Source organism: Rhinatrema bivittatum, chromosome 2 (assembly GCF_901001135.1).
Source record: "Rhinatrema bivittatum chromosome 2, aRhiBiv1.1, whole genome shotgun sequence".
In the NCBI taxonomy this organism is placed as follows: Eukaryota; Metazoa; Chordata; class Amphibia; order Gymnophiona; family Rhinatrematidae; genus Rhinatrema; species Rhinatrema bivittatum.
The window spans coordinates 470,816,499-470,836,188 of record NC_042616.1 but is presented as its reverse complement, the minus strand read 5'-3'; positions in this window follow the sequence as shown (position 1 = coordinate 470,836,188).

Genomic DNA, 19,690 nt, shown 5'->3' with positions numbered 1-19,690 from the left:
TAAGCTTCAACGGCAAGAGGAAATGTGGAAAAAAGGATTTGCAATCACAAAGAAGGGAGTAGCTGGCTTGTTACGGCGGTTACTACCCCAAACCAAATAAGCCTAATACTTCACTTTCCAAGCATATACAGCATAGTTCTCTGCTTCAACGGCAGGGGAGAAGAAAAGAGGGTTCGCACTCACAAAGCGGGGAGTAGCTGGCTTATTACGGCGGTTACTACCCCAAACCAAATGTGCCTGATACTTCGCTTTCGATGCATATCCAGCATGGCTCTCTGCTTCATGGCATGGGAGAAAGGCTGATACATCAAGCATTTCCAGCATAGCTCTCTGCTTCAAAAGCAGGGGAATAAGAAAAGCTGAGGCTTCACGCATATCCAGAATAGCTTCAACTGCAGGGGAGAAGAAAAAAAAAAAAAAAAGGATTCGCACTCACAAAGCAGGGAGTAGCTGGCTTGTTACGGCGGTTACTACCCTAAACCTAAAGGGCCTGATACTTCACTTTCAATGCATAACCAGCATGGCTCTCCGCTTCAACGGCAGGAGAGAGGAAAAACAACCAATAGGGGCTGTATGACATAGTCTGGGTAAAGGGAATAAACATGGGTGTAGCTTGCTTATTGCTGCGGTTACTACCCCTACTACCCCTAACTAATCAAGCTAGGTATTTCACTTGGATGCAGCTCCATCACTGCTCTCTACATTAATGGTGGGGGTGGAAGGGAAATAGAACCAAGAGTTAAGAGAAAAAGATAAGTATGAGAGAAAAAAATGTGTGAAGCTTGCTGGGCAGACTAGATGGGCCATTTGGTCTTCTTCTGCCGTCATTTCTATGTTTCTATGTTTCTATGTTTCTATGACAGCAGGCACTTTGGCTGTTTGGGAGGTGAGGAAGCAGGACTTGAAACACGGCACGGGCAGCACTGGAGGATGAGCACTTTCACTGGTGGAGGGTGGGACTTGAAACACAGCAGGCACTTTGGCCTACTCTGGCTTCCAGCAGTGACTGGAGGCCCTGAAACACTGCATTTGCAGCTCTGGAGCAGCTTTTTAGTCTTCATAAAATGAGGGTGAATATTGGTTTAAGCCGAATGTCACCTTTGGAAATATACAGAAATGTATTGGTGAAAATTGGTTTAAACTGAAAATGAAGGACCCTGATTATAACCAATAAAAATGGGAGAAAACTATTTTCTCCCATTTGTGTTTGTTATAATAAACATCAATAAATGTCTAGGGAAAATGCAATAAAAACTGAAAATTAAGGTCCCTAAAGATGAGGTAACATTTTTAAGCATGTTTTTTATACAATGGGACTCTATGAGCAGATGGCTAAGTATGTGCCATGTGAAGTTGGTTTACATGCATAACCCACAGACTTTAGAAGCCATGAATTTGAGACCATAGACCCAGGACTCACAAATTCAATATCCCCAGACTTTCAGAAATGTAAGTTCCAGACCTAGAACACTGGCGCTGGGACTTTAAGACTCAATACCACCATGCTGGAGACCCTCAGACCCAGGCTCCTAGACATGGAGCCCTAGGCCTTTCTACCAAAGATTGATGTATCCAGAATTCCCAGAAACAAGACCTGAAAAATGCAAATTCAGGAATCAGAGAACACATACACTGGGTTTGAGAGCCCTGAACCCAAGACTCCTGGACCCAAGATTAACAAATTTGAAACCACTGAACTTGGGACCCTAAACCTCATTTCCCAGGCCCATGAGCCCAGATTGAAACTTCTGGATCTAAAACCACTAGTTCTCAAAGTCTCAGATCTTGGATCCCCATACTGGAGACTCCTGTATATTAACATTAATCTTCCAACCTCATCTTATTTGACAGTGCAATCTTCTACCATTACTATGAACCCATAAACAGTAATAACTAGCACCAAAATTACTAGCAGAAACAAAAGCAATCACATAGCTGGGTCTGTTTGTCAGACAGCTGTGATGACAAAGTCAGCTGAAGGTGTGACCCCCAAGATCAAGTCTGACAAGTTCCAACTGGAGCAGCAGCTGGCAGGGACAGTTCAAGGCAATCTCCTGCATAAAGTGGGGGATAAGATGGTAACTTGCCCCTTGATCATAGGTCTAATCAGTGAGAGAGCAAGGGGAGAGGCCTAACTTGGAGTTTTTGCTCAGTGGGAGTCTGCCACTTTCAGTGATTTGAAATGCTGAGGAAGGGGGAAAAAACAAGGGTCAGACTTCCTAGTAGAGTAGCAGAAAGAGTTTATAAGATAACATTTCTTGGAAGATGACAACCCTGCCACACACATGGGAACCCTACCTCCTGCCTCCCATCCTACCCCAGCATCAGCCTCCTAGAGAAGTGGGAATAATGGTGAGGTATATGTGCAGTATACACTCTTTTACTCACAACCCCCTCAATATAGTCTTGCTCCCTCTCTATTTCCCTCCCTTTTCCCACTCCCTTCTATCTTTCCCCTTTTTCCTCTCAAACCTCCCTTCTTCTACACTCCCTTTCCTTCTCCTTTCCTTTCCTCTCACCTGCTATCTTTTCCCTCTCACTCACAACCCATCTTCCCCTTCCTCCCTTCTCACTCACACTCCACCAAAGCCTGTACTAGCTTTTGTACAACTCTGGGCAAACAATTACTGTGCTTATCTCTCTACCTACTGAGTTTTTATTTGTTTGTACTCCATTTTTATTATTTTTCCAATCAGGATTGGTACAAGAGTATTAGGTGCCTTTGTAAAATCTTACAGTCCTGCATGCTGCCTTCCTCTTCCCTCATAGCCCTTTCCATACAAATTATAAATGATGCATTTATAATAAGATTTTACATAAAAAAGATATTTAAAGTACAATCTTAAGAAAAAATATAACTTACACCAAAATGCATATTACATTTACATGCTCTGCTGTGGTGCCAAACAGAAAACCCTGAAAAAACCCCCACAAAAGACAATTGGATCTCATAGGGTATTAGGCCTATTGTAAAGTGTATGGGTCTGGGCTTGACCCTCAAAGTTTTGAGTAAACTGAATTATAATTACAATATACTAAAATCTCCTATACCAAAATATAATTTACTGCCAGTCCTCAAACAGTAACAATGCTACCTATGAAAAGGCTACACTTAAAATATTATTCTAGGCCCTAAAACACCAATACACATCCTATTAGAAAAACAGAACAAGCCAGGCTGATATAGATACTTACACATAAACTATATGCTAGTAGAATACCTCTATTCAGTCACACTGAAGAACACAGGAAACGTTGCATTCGGCAAGGGGGGGCCCATGATACATTTATGCATTCATTCTTATTCGTTTCCTGGCTAAAATTAAATTAAATACAACCCTCCACCCTCCTGACCCCCCCAAGACTTACCAAAACTCCCTGGTGGTCCAGCGGGGGGTCCGGGAGCCATCTCCTGCACTCATGCCATCGGCTGCCAGTATTCAAAATGACACCAATAGCCTTTGCCCTTACTATGTCACAGGGGCTACCAGTACCATTGGTCGGCCCCTGTGACATAGTGAGGGCAAAGGTTATCGGCGCCATTTTGAATACTGGTAGCCGACGGCATGAGTGCCACCAGGGAGTTTTGGTATGTCTTGGGGGGGGGGGGTCAGGAGTGTGGTGGGTTTGTTTAATTTTGCTCCTTTAGACAGCTGAATAATTCAGTGAAGATTCATTGTATTCGTGGGGAATCGCGATATGTTTTGCTTCCCCATGAATACAACGAATATGGCCCTATAAGTTGCAGATTACCAATATGTTGGAAATGAATGCACACCCCTACTAATTCAAATAAACCCTTTTCCCTTTTCCTTCCCTTTCCCCCCCTTCCACTAATACCCTTTTCCTTCTCTTACCTCTTACTCTCTCCCCTTCCACTCCCCACCATCCCCTCTCACTCAGACCCCCTTCTCTACCCTCTTCTTACTCACACCCTGTATCCCCCCTATTTCCTTCTCCTCTTCCCAATCCTGGAACTCTAAGTTGTTCTTCTGCCAGTGGGGATTTGGAACCCTGCCAGCATATGGATCTTATTTATGCCAGTGATGGATGGGAACCACATTAGCACACAGTAGCCTCCCTTCCTGCTGGTGAGAGTGGGAATCCCAGAAGCATACAGTCTTCCTCCTGCTATTGGGAATCACAGCCACATGTCACCAAGCCACACCATACATGGTACTCTTTTCTGACAGGAATGGAAACTGTGCCAGAATGAAGGTCTTCCTCCTGGACATCTTCAAACTGAGTTACTGTGCTCAAGCATGAATCTCTTCCTGACAGCAGGGTGTAGGAACTTGGCTGGCACTTCATCAATCCATGTCACCTCACTTCTTGTCTGGTTAGGAAATTAAGCAATTGCTGCAGGGGTGTTTTGGAGGGGCACCTGCTGCTGTCTCAAAATCTTGCTGCCTGATGCAACCAGTTCACTCAGCCTAATGACAGAACTGTCTCTAGCAACTGGGCATCTTCTGCCTGCAATGGCCACCTTCCCCATGGGTTATGTACTCAGGTACTTGTGGTTTGCAGGCCTTAGGTAAGAGTCCCAGAACCAGATCTAAGTAGGATCATAGTTGAAAGAGCAAATGAACACTGGAAACAGAAATTAAATGAGAAGAATCAGCAGATCTGAAGAAAAAAGGAATTTACTGGAGTCAATCAGTGAGCTGAACTCCAATGAGATGGCAGAAGAATGAGACAGAGGCAAAGGTATCTCTGAGGCTGATGGTGCTGTTTTGGAAATAGAGTGCTGAACCTGAAGCATCAGTGACATACAGTCAGAATATGAGGGTATTTGAGGGTGGGAGTAGGGGTCCAGTGGGGAGGGGGAAGTCCCAGATCTTTCCTTAAAAGAAGGTGAGGCTTAGACCCTAGATGGGTGTGGAGAGATCAGGATCACGGAAACTTTATTTTTAATTTTTATACTTTAGTCACTTGAGGGTGCGGCAGAGGAAGAGGGGATCCTACTAGACCCACACTGATTTCAAAACTATGGCTGAAAGGGTTCAAAACTATGGCTGAAAGGGATCTGGGGCCACATGGTCCTTTTAATTAAGGACCCCAGGAGCACTAGAATGTGCATTAATCGATCAAAGTATCTGGTGGAAATTTAGTTATATCTTTTGAGGTATAGCTAACTTTCCATTTAATAATGCAGCTTGCCATCCTAACTGCAAGTCTCATTATTTAATTTGCATGTTAATAGGCTGGTTTGCATGTATGTATATGTAAATCAGCTCATTTACTCACATAAATGAGCTGATTTACATGTAAAAATAACTAAACATGTATAAATATAACTACTATTGTAGCATTTTTCAAAAGCCATTTACCTGCAAAAAATGCACCAACACAGGTAAATCCTATGGACAATTCACTGGCATAGATTGTAGGGATGTGCAAATCCTGAACCTTTCAGTTTGGGCTTCGTTTTCGGCCCACCATGGGAAATATTGTATTTCCTGTGGTTCGGGCTTTTGAAATTCGGGGAAACCCGAATTTCGGGTTAGCGTGCACTAACTCCCGTTAGTGCGAGCTAACATTTTAACATTAGAGCGCACTAACCCGAAAACAAATTTTTCTCGAAATTTCAGGAAAAATTAGTTTGGGTTTCAGGGTCCCTGAACCAGGATGAATTAGGAAATGTCATTGAAATTGCCTAATTAGGCCTGAACGAATGCACATCCCTAATAGATTGTAGCAATTTTCAAAAGCCCACATACACAAGTAAAGTGCAATTACATGTGTAAAACCCATTTTTAAGAATGCAAATGCTTTTGAAAATCAGTTCCTTAAATATTTGCATTTCTCCTGAATTTTGTTTTATATAGATAGTGAACCAGACTTGAAATTCTGTTTATGTGTGTGGTTAACATGTTTACTGCATGACAACGTACTACTGCAGCATTCTAAATGATCCCCTAAGCTTGTAGCTAAGGCAGTAGAGAGGGCAATGACTAACTAGCCCTTCTCCCTTCATCAATGGATGAAGAGAGATTTGAACCATTGCCTTCCTCTTTCTCAGCCTGCTGCTCTAATCACTTTCCTACTCCTAATCTTTAGTGCACATCTTTTAATACAACAGGCCCAAAATAATGTAGCTTCTGTCTGTTGTCCATGGCCTCCTATAGATCACTCATTAAATGCAGAAATTTCTAATAGTCAGTACAGAATATTACAAAATAGTTTTGAACAAATGAATGCTCTGAAGGGCATGTTACAATCCACAGTAACTGAGTTGTCTCCACTAATGACTGCCTTAATAGTCTTCTTATGTGTGCTAATCTGTTTTTCTGGATGCTGTTTTGCTTGTTGTTCTACTAAAATGCTATGTCTATGCCGTTTCAAACTGCAACTTATAATGCTGCAATTATTATGCAATTGTAATTATGCAATTATTAGGTACTGCTGCAGGAATTTTGTATAGGCTATCTATGGTATCAATATGATGATCTATAGTAGTAAGTTTGCAAGAAATTAAAGTATATGGAAAATACAAAAAAAAAGTGCAATCTGTATTCAAACTCCTATATCAACTGTGCTTCATTTATTAATGCTTAGTTTAAAATGTCAGATCTGATGGAAATCAGTACCACTACAATTTAAAACATTTTTTCCATTAATATATAAAGTCCAAAGAAGGGTCCACTTTTATATGTTTGACCACCTAATGTGGATGAAATAGGAAAAGGCTGTCCACTATCTAGCCCTTTCTCCTGCCAGAGTCCCTGCCACAGCCAAATAAACCCATTAGATTTGACCGACATGGACACTTCTTAATAGAATTGTGCTGCTTCAGCTCCATCTTCTAGATTAAAAATATTCCACAATCCTTTCCTTTAGATGTGTTTCCATTTATTTTCCTATCAGCAAGGTCAAGCTAACTGACCTATAGTTGCTAGTCTCCTCCTTATTACTATCTATGTGAAGAGGGATTCTTTGCCCTTCTCCTGTCCTCCAGGCCTACTCATCTCCAGCAAGTAATTGTTGTCAGTATTGCTGGTAGCCCCTCGCTAACCTCCATTACCTTCTTATGATGTATTCCATCTGGCTCCTCTCCCTTTCATTTTACTAGTTCCATCTGGAATCTTGTTTCCATAAAAGGACTGGGGTTCATTTCCTTTCTCGTCACACTCTTGATACTTTTTTATGTTCCCTGCTTTGTCTATTATTCCCACTTTTCTTGGTTAACTTCCACATGTTTTTCCCCTCTCACACTCACAAACTACCCTGCTACTTTCTCTTTTCACTAAAATATCATTAAAAATGTCTACTTTCTGTACATCTTTAACTATTTCCAACTCGTTTCCTACTTTTGTGTTCCCAACATCTTTTCAGGCCTTCCTCTGCCTTTATATTGACATGGACTTCTGTTTCTGTGATTTCTTCTGCAATATTTTATTAACCTTATCTTAAACTGGCTGGCCTATGTTTCCTCTTACTATGACTTATTTTCCTAAGATAAAGGTTTCCTATCATTACAAAGAATTATTTAAACTGAAACAAATAATGCAAATTTGCTCCCTAGCACAAGATACACCACTACATGTTTTCAATAGTTCAATCCTCATTTGGAGTTTTGAAGAAATCTTTTAAATAGCATTGAAATAGACATGTATGAAATACCAGTTGTTTTCTCTACTATATGCAGCAAAATTCTGATCACAATATGATCACTGATCTGTATTCAAAATGTAATAGGGATAGATGCACCCTGAATAGAAATAAATTTTAAAAAAAAAGTGGATTCTTACTGGCACCACATACACTGTAAGAAGAACAAGGCAGAGGTGATGACAGGCCTTAGGGAAGTCAGGACTCAAGCTGCAATCTTGCTTGTGGGCCAAAGGAGCAGAGAGAGAAGGGAAGGCAGGCCTGGAGTGATGGCAAAGTGGTGATGTCGGGCCTTCCTGTCTCCTGCCACTCCAGAGAGGCTGCTGAGGCTGATCCTTTCTGCAGCCGCCGCATCTGCCATGCCATCCTGCTCTTGTTTCCTATTCCCAAGTTGCAATGAGAAAATACCGGAGGCTTTGAATTCCGGGACCTGGACTGCTACAGAGAGAGAGCAAAGGGGGAAACCAGCTGGCCAGCAGTGGTCAGCAGTAACCGCGATCACTACCACTGCTGGTAGCGTCCTTCTCCCATGCTGAAGCTGTCACTGACTGCCTACTCCTTCTGCATCTGACTGACAAGACCTGGAGCCACTATGGGAGAAGTGCACCGAAGCATTGCTGCTTTGATTATTTTTATATACGTGTAAAACTTAACATCAGACAGCCCTGAGAAGACCCCAGTGTCACAGAGGGAAGACTAGGACATGCAGCTGAGGTCATAATAACGTCAGCTTGATGCATTCAACCTGAGGAGGGTCCCCAATTTAATTAAAAATAAAGGAGACCCTGGCCACCTGACCAACCCCCATCTTTTGGCCTCTGAAGCCACTTGTAAAATTGGTGTCAGCTCTGATGGGAATCCTATCTATTTTGGGTGTAAAGACCCCTTAAAACTATCAAAAGGTGGGGAATTTTGATGGGGTGTCCCTGAGGACCACTGCCCAGAGGTTGCTGAGGAGCTGAAAAATGAGGAATTTTTAAAATTAACTGCAGGTGTCCATAATGAGCTGAGGAATGATTTTTGGAATCAGTGGTGACCGGTATGTGTATAGCAGAAAATAGGATATATGTTTAATATTAAAAACTCTGTGAGCTTTTTGAATTAAAAGAGACTGAAAAAATGACAAATGGTGGTAGCATCCGTCCACCCTCAAAATTAGTGGACCGGCTAAAACCGCCCAGAAAAGCAAGGACTAACATGACTACTTTGACTTATTTTCCTATCATTACAAAGAATTATTTAAACTGAAACAAATAATGCAAATTTGCTCCCTTGCACAAGATACACCACTACATGTTTTCAATAGTCCAATCCTCATTTGGAGTTTCGAAGAAATCTTTTAAATAGCACTGAAATAGATATGTGGAAACAGCTTCGCTAATAACCAGAGGGCAAGTGAGCACAGCAACATTAAAATGGGTTAAAGCACAGGTACAATTTAAGATATCAAGCATTGCTGTAATAAAAATAAAATAATAGAAACATTTCTGAACTTCTATATAGGTGACCCAAGGACTTAGACAAGCTGACCAATGCTGATTTAGAGAATGCCTAGCCAATATTAGAAAAAATACAACCTGATGACATTACTGCAAAGTGATCTAGTGAAGCAAGAAAAGCAAAAAACAGTTTAGAATTTGGAGAGAGCAGAGGCTGAAATTGACTAGAGAGGAATTTTAGTCTTGGTGCTCCACTCATAGGCCTAAATAAAAAGTGACAAAATAGTTTTGACAAAGGAGAAATAACAGTGAAACATAATAGTAGGAGTGAGTGAGTGAAAAGAGTGAATGATTTAGAGTACTGTTTACTGAAAAAGTAAGTTAAAGGTGGATGAGTTAATGATAATTCCAAAGCTTCAATTCAGTGACTGACAGCAGCTTATTAAGTCACAGAGTCTGAAAAGCTGTATGTTTGAAAGTAGAAATAACTTGTTCAGATAAGTTTAGCATACTACATTATCCAGATCTATACACTTTCATAAACTTTGTTTCAGAGCTTACTAATTAGAATAAGGTATATGTCCCCTCCTACAAAGAGTAAATGTTTAGATTGTTGAGGCACAACGAAGTGACAACCCTGACAAAGATAACCTCATATGTTACAAGCAAAGCAAAAATAAGAGAAACAGTGTTAGGCTATGGAGTGATGGATAGCAGTCTATAAGAGTGAGTGGAGTCACTAGTAAAGTTATTTCTCCTCATATGGGGGCCAAATACATTTCTTTTCTTTTAATATAGATGAACAGTAAACACTAAGTCATTGAGACTTACACACACTGAGGTAACACACATACTATAGTCTATGGAAGATTGGACAGTGCAGGGTAGTAGACTCTCACTGATTTTGTTAAAGTGATAGGGAGGGAGTAGGAAGAAGAAAGAAGAAAGAAGACAGAGGGAACTACCATACAAGGTAAAAAGCTAAGGGGCAGATTTTAAAAAAACTACGCCTGCGCATACTTTTCTTCACGCAACTGGCACAAACAAAAGTACACTGGCTACGCATGTATCTTTTAAAATTGGGGGTCGGCGCGCACAAGGCTGCGTAAAATTGGCAGCCTGCGCACACTGAGCCATGCAGCCTGCCTCTGTTCCCTCCGAGGCCACTCCAAAATCGGAGCGGCCTCGGAGGGAACTTTCCTTCCACCTCCCCCCACCTTCCCCTCCCTTCCCCTCCCTAACCCACCCCTAGCACTAATTAATTCCCCCCCTACCTTTATTCCAAAAGTTACGCCTGCCCGAGGCACATGTAACTTGCGCATGCCAGACTGGCTGCCGGCGTGCCATGTTCCAGTCCAGGGGCTGGTCCGGAGGCCGCGGCCACGCCCCCCAGGCTGGAACCACACCCGCGGCCCTGCCTCCGAATGCTCCCAATTACGCGCTGGCCATGATACGCCCCCCAGGAAAGCCTCGGGACTTACGAGCATCCCGGGGCTTTGCGCACGCCGGCAGCCTATGCAACATAGGCTCGGTGCATGCAGGGGGAACTTGGGGCAGGTTTTCGGGGGGTACGCGCGTATCTTACGTGCGTACCCCTTTGAAAATCTGCCCCTAAGTGTGTGAACACACCGATACCTGCACCATCAACAACAACTAATAGTTAATAATTACCTCAAAGACATACAAGTAAAGATTAAAAGAAGAAGAAATTGATACAAATAACAGTAAACACAGAATATACATTCTTAATGGTTTAAAAATATATATATATATATATAAAGAAATTTATCTAAAGAAAATTCTTGAAAGTAGTAAAGCCAGTTCCATAATTTTGTTATAACCTGAAAAGAAATGATTGTTATCAGTTGTTAGTACATTTTTTATGAAAGTTATTATTTATTGTTAATAAAATGAATTTAGGAAAGTAATAAAACAAAAAGAAAAGTGATTTCATCTCATTTTTCTTCTAACAACTCTACCTTCCCAATTCTTCCTCTAAGGGACTGTTCAGGTGGGTGTCATTTCCCTTAGTTCTAGTAAGGTATCCCAACAGGAATGAGGGTATTCCTCTAAGCCAACCCACTCATGAACATTTAGTGACTCCGAACTGGAACCATCTTCTTAACAGTTCATTAACACTTAGCCACTGAAAGCAGAAGGGAATTCACACCACAAGGGAGGGAGGTTTAACAGCTAAGGGATACAGAGGTGATGAAACTTGACCTGGAGAAGCAATTCATTGCTGAGCTATTTGTTCAACCAGCAAGCTGTGTACAGAGGCCCCTCTAAGGTCTGACTGTCTTTCTACAAGAAACACATAAGCTAAGCCCAGAACAAGGACAGGTCACAAAGGCAAAAACAACTATCCAAAGAACAGTTTATCAGACAGATCTGCTCAGAGAAAAATGCTGACACAGCAAGACAGCTCAGTTGTAAGGAACAGACCAGACAAGACCCTTTTCCAGAGTCACCACATAGCAGGAGCAGTGACCCCCCCCACCCTTAATGGGAAAGGGTGATAGCACTGTGAAATGAAGAAATGACCCCTTTGCATGTTCTGATTGACTAATCATGAACTGTTGCATATTCATAGCCTGACTGTTAAAAGCTGCATCAGAGGGAGACTCAGGGCAGTGGCCAGTGGAAAGATACTCATTAATACCTGAAGACAATACCTGAGCCATTGCTACCTACCCCTCCCTACAGCCAGCAGACCCAAGTCAGCTTGTCCAAGGTCTGCTCATGAAAGAGAAGGTCCTGCCTGTTGCACCCTGGCTGGGACAATAGAGACTAAAACCTGGACTGCCACTCCAGGGACATCTTCCATTAGACGGAGTGTCTCCCACGGAACTGTAAACTGGACTTCTATAAGGGTAAGAACTGTTGGTAATCTTCTACTGTTATGAGTGATAGCTTGCTATGTTTATTAATTAATATACCCAAAGCAAGTTGAGGTTTCTGATATGCTTAGTTTACTCATAATGCAGGGCTTTACTTAGAATAAACCATTGGATAGGGTAATGACTTTAGAGACATGCATTTTTTTTATTTTAACTACTAAACCTGAACTTTCTGAAAATAAAGCAGTCTGATTCTGAGACAAACAGGTGTCCTTTGGTGGACTTTTTGGATCTCATATAAAGTAATTAGTGGTAAGTTCCCAAGGCTACTATCCACCAGAGAGGGAAGGGGAGGAGAAGCAGGAAGTATCTTCCTGGCTATGTATACCCTCTACATTTCCTACAGATATGTTGGAAAGACTTAGGGGTCAAGACATAAAAAGATTGATTTTTAAAACCCTGTATAGTTGTAAAGTATAAGTGAATTTTAAAAGCCAGGTGCACATCAAAATTGGGAGATATGTGCAAATCTAGTACATGCATGTGTCCATTCAAATTTCTAAAGTGGGGGATGCATACTCATATGCCAATACATGCATATCTCACAATGGAGAAAAAAGGGACATGGTAAAACAAGGTGTGGGCGGGGAATTGGCTTCCTGGGGCAGGGAAAAGAGAAGTGCATGGAAGTACCCAGGTCCAGTGCCACGTAACTTTACTACTGCTATGAAGGAGATGTAAGTTAAAAAAAAGAGGCATTCCTGTGCGCCCAGGTTATTTTATAATATGTGTGTGTATGTGCACATATGTTTTGAAAGGGATTTGCACTGATGTTTTTCATGTTGTTTTCATTTCAGGTTTTTTTGTGCTTAATTTCATCTTTTAAATGGTTTGGGGGTGGGGTTTTTTTTGTGTTTCCCTATTTTCGGACTTAGTAAGCACTAACAGGACTTAGGCCTGGATTTTATAAAATCACAGACCTTAGAGAATCCAGCGGTAATGGGGGCAGGGGGGGGGGAAAGCGGGGGGCGGGCCTGCGAAAGCTGGCAGCGATCGCACCACCACAGTGCGATCGCTGCCAGCTTTCGCAAACCAATAGCGCCACCGTGAAAGGTGGTGCTATTGGGCGCATTACTGGCGGCGATAAGGGGCCTTACCTTTTTGCCATCAGCGATGTCATCGCCGCGTCCGCCCTGGTGCTGCCTCGACTCCTCCCCTTCTGGTGCCGACTCCGCCCCGATCTAGCTATCGCATGCGAAAGGTATAGAAAATGACCCTTAGTGCTCTAAGTCCTCTTAATGCACACTAACTGTTAGTGTGCACTAAGTTCTGTTAGTGCATACTAACTGAAAATACTAATAATGCAAAATGTTGTCTTTTTTTGTTTTGTTTCTGGGTGTTCCTGAAACAAGACGAACGAGACAATTTCATTGCCATTGTCTATTTTGTCTAAAACAAATGCACATCCCTGTTATGTAACCCTTGTGTGGATGGGTACTTTTTCTTGCACCCAGGGGCACATAGGAAAACAATCAAAGACAGACCCTTAATGTACAACACTTCTTCACTGTCTCTCAGTCTGTCCTTCACTCCACTAGATAGCTTTTATTTCTGAGGCCCAGGATTACAATGTGGGGATGAACAATAGTTATTATAGCCTGCTCTTTGCTAGACCAGCCCTTTCTCCATATTCTGTGCATAGTAGGGATGTGAATCGTTTTTTAACGATTAAAATTATCGTCCGATAATTTTAATATCGTCTTAAATCGTTATAGAACACGATACAATAGAAATTCTAACGATTTATCGTTAAAAATCGTTAAATCGTGTTAGTGCGCACTAACTCCGAGTTAGTGCGCACTAACTCGAGTTAGTGCGCACTAACTGAAAATGATACAAATTGACACTTTCCAGGTCAGTAAAGGTCAGTTAGGAATGAATATGTGTTCCTATTGGCTGGCTGCCCTCTTATCTATTGATGTTAACCAGGTTCCCACTGAGGTGATGGTTGGGGGGATGGGAAATGGAAATGGAAACTCAGGAACACTAACAGAACACTAACAGAAAATGATACAAATTATTGACACTATCCAGGTCAGTAAAGGTCAGTTAGGAATGCATATGTATTCCTATTGGCTGGCTGCCCTCTTATCTATTGATGTTACCAAGGTTCCAACTGAGGTGATGGTTGGGGGGATGGGAAATGAAAACTGTTGGTAGTTGACAAAAAAAAGTAATGTGATCAGTCAATATGACTAGAACCTGTGCCCTATTCCTGATACCAGGGGTGTTGTGATCTTCCTGCACTCAGTGCCCTATCCCTGATACCAGTCTGAGACAGCTCCCTCCCTGCATTACTAGTGAGAGGCTGGCTTCACAGACAGGGGGGAGCTGGCTGACCCTCACTCCTGACTTCCCCCATGTCGCAGCTAGTGAATGGTGTGTGGGTGAGGGGGGGGGGGAGGATGGTGAAGTCTGAGACAGCTCCCTCCCTGCATTACTAGTGAGAGGCTGGCTTCACAGACAGGGGGGAGCTGCCTGACCCTCACTCCTGACTTCCCCCATGTCCCAGCTAGTGAATGGTGTGTGGGCGAGGGGGGGGGAGGATGGTGAAGTCTGAGACAGCTCCCTCCCTGCATTACTAGTGAGAGGCTGGCTTCACAGACAGGGGGGAGCTGCCTGACCCTCACTCCTGACTTCCCCCATGTCCCAGCTAGTGAATGGTGTGTGGGTGAGGGGGGGGGAGGATGGTGAAGTCTGAGACAGCTCCCTCCCTGCATTACTAGTGAGAGGCTGGCTTCACAGACAGGGGGGGAGCTGCCTGACCCTCACTCCTGACTTCCCCCATGTCCCAGCTAGTGAATGGTGTGTGGGTGAGGGGGGGGGGGGGGAGGATGGTGAAGTCTGAGACAGCTCCCTCCCTGCATTACTAGTGAGAGGCTGGCTTCACAGACAGGGGGGAGCTGCCTGACCCTCACTCCTCCGGGGTATTGTGATCTTCCTGCACACAGTGCCCTATCCCTGATACCAGGGGTGTTGTGATCTTCCTGCATGCAGTGCCCTATCCCTATTAATACCAGGAGTGTTGTGATCCTCCTGCACGCAGTGCCCTATCCCTAATACCAGGGGTGTTGTGATCTTTCTGCACACAGTGCCCTATTCCTGATACCAGGAGTGTTGTGATCTTCCTGCATGCAGTGCCCTATCCCTGATACCGGGATGTGTGCAAGAAGATCCCAACACCCCCGGTATCAGGAATAGGGCACTGTGTGCAGGAAGATCACAACACCCCTGGTATTAGGGATAGAGCACTGTGTGCAGGAAGATCACAACACTCCTGGTATTAATAGGGATAGGGCACTGTGTGCATGAAGATCACAACACTCCTGGTATTACTAGGGATAGGGCACTGTGTGCAGGAAGATCACAACACCCCTGGTGCCAGGGTTAGGGCACTGTGTGCAGGAAGATCACAACACTCCTGGTATTAATAGGGATAGGGCACTGTGTGCAGGAAGATCACAACACCCCTGGTGCCAGGGTTAGGGCACTGTGTGCAGGAAGATCACAACACTCCTGGTATTAATAGGGATAGGGCACTGTGTGCAGGAAGATCACAACAAGCCTGGTGCCAGGGTTAGTGCACTGTGTGCAGGAAGATCACAACACTCCTGGTATTAATAGGGATAGGGCACTGTGTGCAGGAAGATCACAACACTCCTGGTGTTAATAGGGATAGGGCACTGTGTGCAGGAAGATCACAACACCCCTGGTGCCAGGGTTAGGGCACTGTGTGCAGGAAGATCACAACACTCCTGGTATTAATAGGGATAGGGCACTGTGTGCAGGAAGATCACAATACCCCTGGTATCAGGGTTAGGGCACAAGTTCTAGTCACATTGACTGATCACATTACTTGTTTTGTCAAGCTACCAACTGTTTCCATTTCCCATCCCCCATATACTGTCAGTGGGAAGCTTGGTAACATGAATAAATAAGAGGGCAGCCAATAGGAATACATATTCATTCCTAAACTGACCTTAACTGACCTGAAAAGTGTCAAATTGTATCATTTTCAGTTAGTGCGCACTAACTCCCAGTTAGTGCGCACTAACTCCCGTTAGTGCGCACTAACTCGAGTTAGTGCGCACTAATCGGAAAAAAACGATTTTTAACGATTTTTTAACTAAAAAATCATGCCTAACACGATTTTCTTGCCCTGCCATACGATTTCTATCGTTAAGACGATATGGAAAACGATTCACATCTCTAGTGCATAGCACTGATAATTAATTAATGCTGCCTCTGCATCCAGTCAACACAAATGAGAAGAATGGAGGTTTCCAACTTCTTTACTGAAAATTGACTAAATGACTGAATAATATTTTCATCTTCAAATGTGCTTCTTGGTGAAAGTCAATAAATCTTAAGATAGCAGAAAGATTTAATAAGAACATAAGAACATAAGAAAATGCCATACTGGGTCAGACCAAGAGTCCATCAAGCCCAGCATCCTGTTTCCAACAGTGGCCAATCCAGGCCATAAGAACCTGGCAAGTACCCAAACACTAAGTATATTCCATGTTACCATTGCTAGCAATAGCAGTGGCTATTTTCTAAGTCAACTTATTAGCAGGTAATGGACTTCTCCTCCAAGAACTTATTCAATCCTTTTTTAAACACAGCTATACTAACTGCACTAACCACATCCTCTGGCAACAAATTCCAGAGTTTAATTGTGCGTTGAGTAAAAAAGAACTTTCTCCGATTAGTTTTGAATGTGCCCCTTGCTAACTTCATGGAGTGCCCCCTAGTCTTTCTACTATCCGAAAGAGTAAATAACCAATTCACATCTACCCGTTCTAGACCTCTCATGATTTTAAACACCTCTATCATATCCCCCCTCAGTCGTCTCTTCTCCAAGCTGAAAAGTCCTAACCTCTTTAGTCTTTCCTCATAGGGGAGTTGTTCCATTCCCCTTATCATTTTGGTAGCCCTTCTCTGTACCTTCTCCATCGCAATTATATCTTTTTTGAGATGCGGTGACCAGAATTGTACACAGTATTCAAGGTGCGGTCTCACCATGGAGCGATACAGAGGCATTATGACATTTTCCGTTTTATTCACCATTCCCTTTTTAATAATTCCCAACATTCTGTTTGCTTTTTTGACTGCCGCAGCACACTGAACTGACAATTTCAATGTGTTATCCACTATGACACCTAGATCTCTTTCTTGGGTTGTAGCACCTAATATGGAACCCAACATTGTATAATTATAGCATGGGTTATTTTTCCCTATATGCATCACCTTGCACTTATCCACATTACATTTCATCTGCCATTTGGATGCCCAATTTTCCAGTCTCACAAGGTCTTCCTGCAATTTATCACAATCTGCTTGTGATTTAACTACTCTGAACAATTTAGTGTCATCTGCAAATTTGATTATCTCACTCATCGTATTTCTTTCCAGATCATTTATAAATATATTGAAAAGTATGGGTCCCAATACAGATCCCTGAGGCACTCCACTGTCCACTCCCTTCCACTGAGAAAATTGTCCATTTAATCCTACTCTATGTTTCCTGTCTTTTAGCCAGTTTGCAATCCAGGAAAGAACATCGCCAGCTATCCCATGACTTTTTAATTTTCCTAGAAGCCTCTCATGAGGAACTTTGTCAAACGCCTTCTGAAAATCCAAGTATACTATATCTACCGGTTCACTTTTATCCACATGTTTATTAACTCCATCGAAAAAGTGAAGCAGATTTGTGAGGCAAGACTTGCCCTGGGTAAAGCCATGCTGACCCATTAAACCATGTCTTTCTATATGTTCTGTGATTTTGATTTTTTAGAACACTTTCCACTATTTTTCCTGGCACTGAAGTCTGTAACCGGCTAACCGGTCTGTAGTTTCCCGGATCACCCCTGGAGCCCTTTTTAAATATTGGGGTTACATTTGCTATCCTCCAGTCTTCAGGTATAATGGATGATTTTAATGATAAGTTACAAATTTTTACTAATAGGTTTGAAATTTCATTTTTTAGTTCCTTCAGAACTCTGGGGTGTATACCATCTGGTCCGGGTGATTTACTACACTTCAGTTTGTCAATCAGGCCTACCACATCTTCTAGGTTCACCGTGATTTGATTCAGTCCATCTGAATCATTACCCATGAAAACCTTCTCCATTACGGGTACCTCCCCAACATCCTCTTCAGTAAACACCGAAGCAAAGAAATATTTTAATCTTTCTGCGATGGCCTTATCTTCTCTAAGTGCCCCTTTAACCCCTTGATCATCTAACGGTCCAACTGACTCCCTCACAGGCTTTCTGCTTCGGATATATTTTAAAAAGTTTTTATTGTGAGTTTTTGCCTCTACAGCCATCTTCTTTTCAAATTCTCTCTTAGCCTGTCTTATCAATGTCTTACATTTAACTTGCCAATGTTTATGCTTTATCCTATTTTCTTCTGTTGGATCCTTTCTGACTCCACTTTATTAATAAAGTCTCTATTTTTACTGAAAGCACTTCATTTACACTGAATTCATCCAGTTATACAATTACTTCAAATCCTATGATTCCTTAGATTGAAATTAGTTCAATCCTTCTTCATACCCATTTCAACTCTCAGCTCTTCCCACTGAAGTTGGTTAGAAAACAGTCCCAATAGTTACTATAATATAATAGTGAAATATAGCACTCTATACACCTGGGGTCACCTTCCCAGTCTTCAGGGGCCTGATTTTTAAAGCAACATCAATATAAAACCATATGTTATGCTTGTAAATGGTACTTTGAAAATCAACTGGAGGCCTGTGCACATAAAAGTTTGTGCATAATATGGTTTCACATGTACTTTTATGTGAATTTGGAATGGGTATTTGAAGGTGGATTTGGGGGCAGGGATACAACTTATGTGTATACTTTTGTATTTTCAAAAGCTTGCATGTACATGTTACACCCGGCTTGAGCTCAGATAATTTTGTGTATGGACAATTATACAAGTTTCTTGCCAATAGGAGAAAGAGTAAGTTTACAATCAAATTTCTCATTTTTAATGTGCGAAAAAAATGTCTTTGACTAATTCAATTGTCTTCATAGTTTAATAAAGCATGATTGGAACTAATAGGATAGAAGTTTTACTGTAAGTTTTCTCACACATTCTTGCTGATGTTAGCAGCCCATTTTTCTCGAAACTATTCTGCGGGGGGAGGGGTCACATTAGAACTATAATTATGATGCTGGTTTTCATTACAAGCACGCTGGTTTAAATTTTAATATAAAAGTCATGCCAACAGAATGGTTGGCTTAAAGAATTTAAATGTTTAAGACATGATTTTTTTTTTAAAAAGCATTACTTCCAAACCACAAGTGACTGAAGTTGATCAACTGAAAAATTGCATGCATTGGATTATGCTGGGACACGCTGGAGGAAGATTTGACTGTTTTGTCAATGTTTAAATTAATTTATTGAACTTGAGTATTAATAATAAACATTGTAAAGATTGATTTAATGTTATAATTGCAACTAATTTCAGTGGCATATATTTAAAACTACAAGACCAAAGGCTAAGTGATTTATATTAAAATAATGAGATTCTAGGTGTAATTACAGTACAGTTATCTATTCTGATGATACTTAGATATATTTTAAAAAGTTTTTATTGTGAGTTTTTGCCTCTACAGCCATCTTCTTTTCAAATTCTGTGATATTTGTATGTTTTCATTACCTTGCAGGACATAATTCTTAAGTCACCAAATATGAGGCCAGCTAGAAGGTGAATAGTTATTTGGA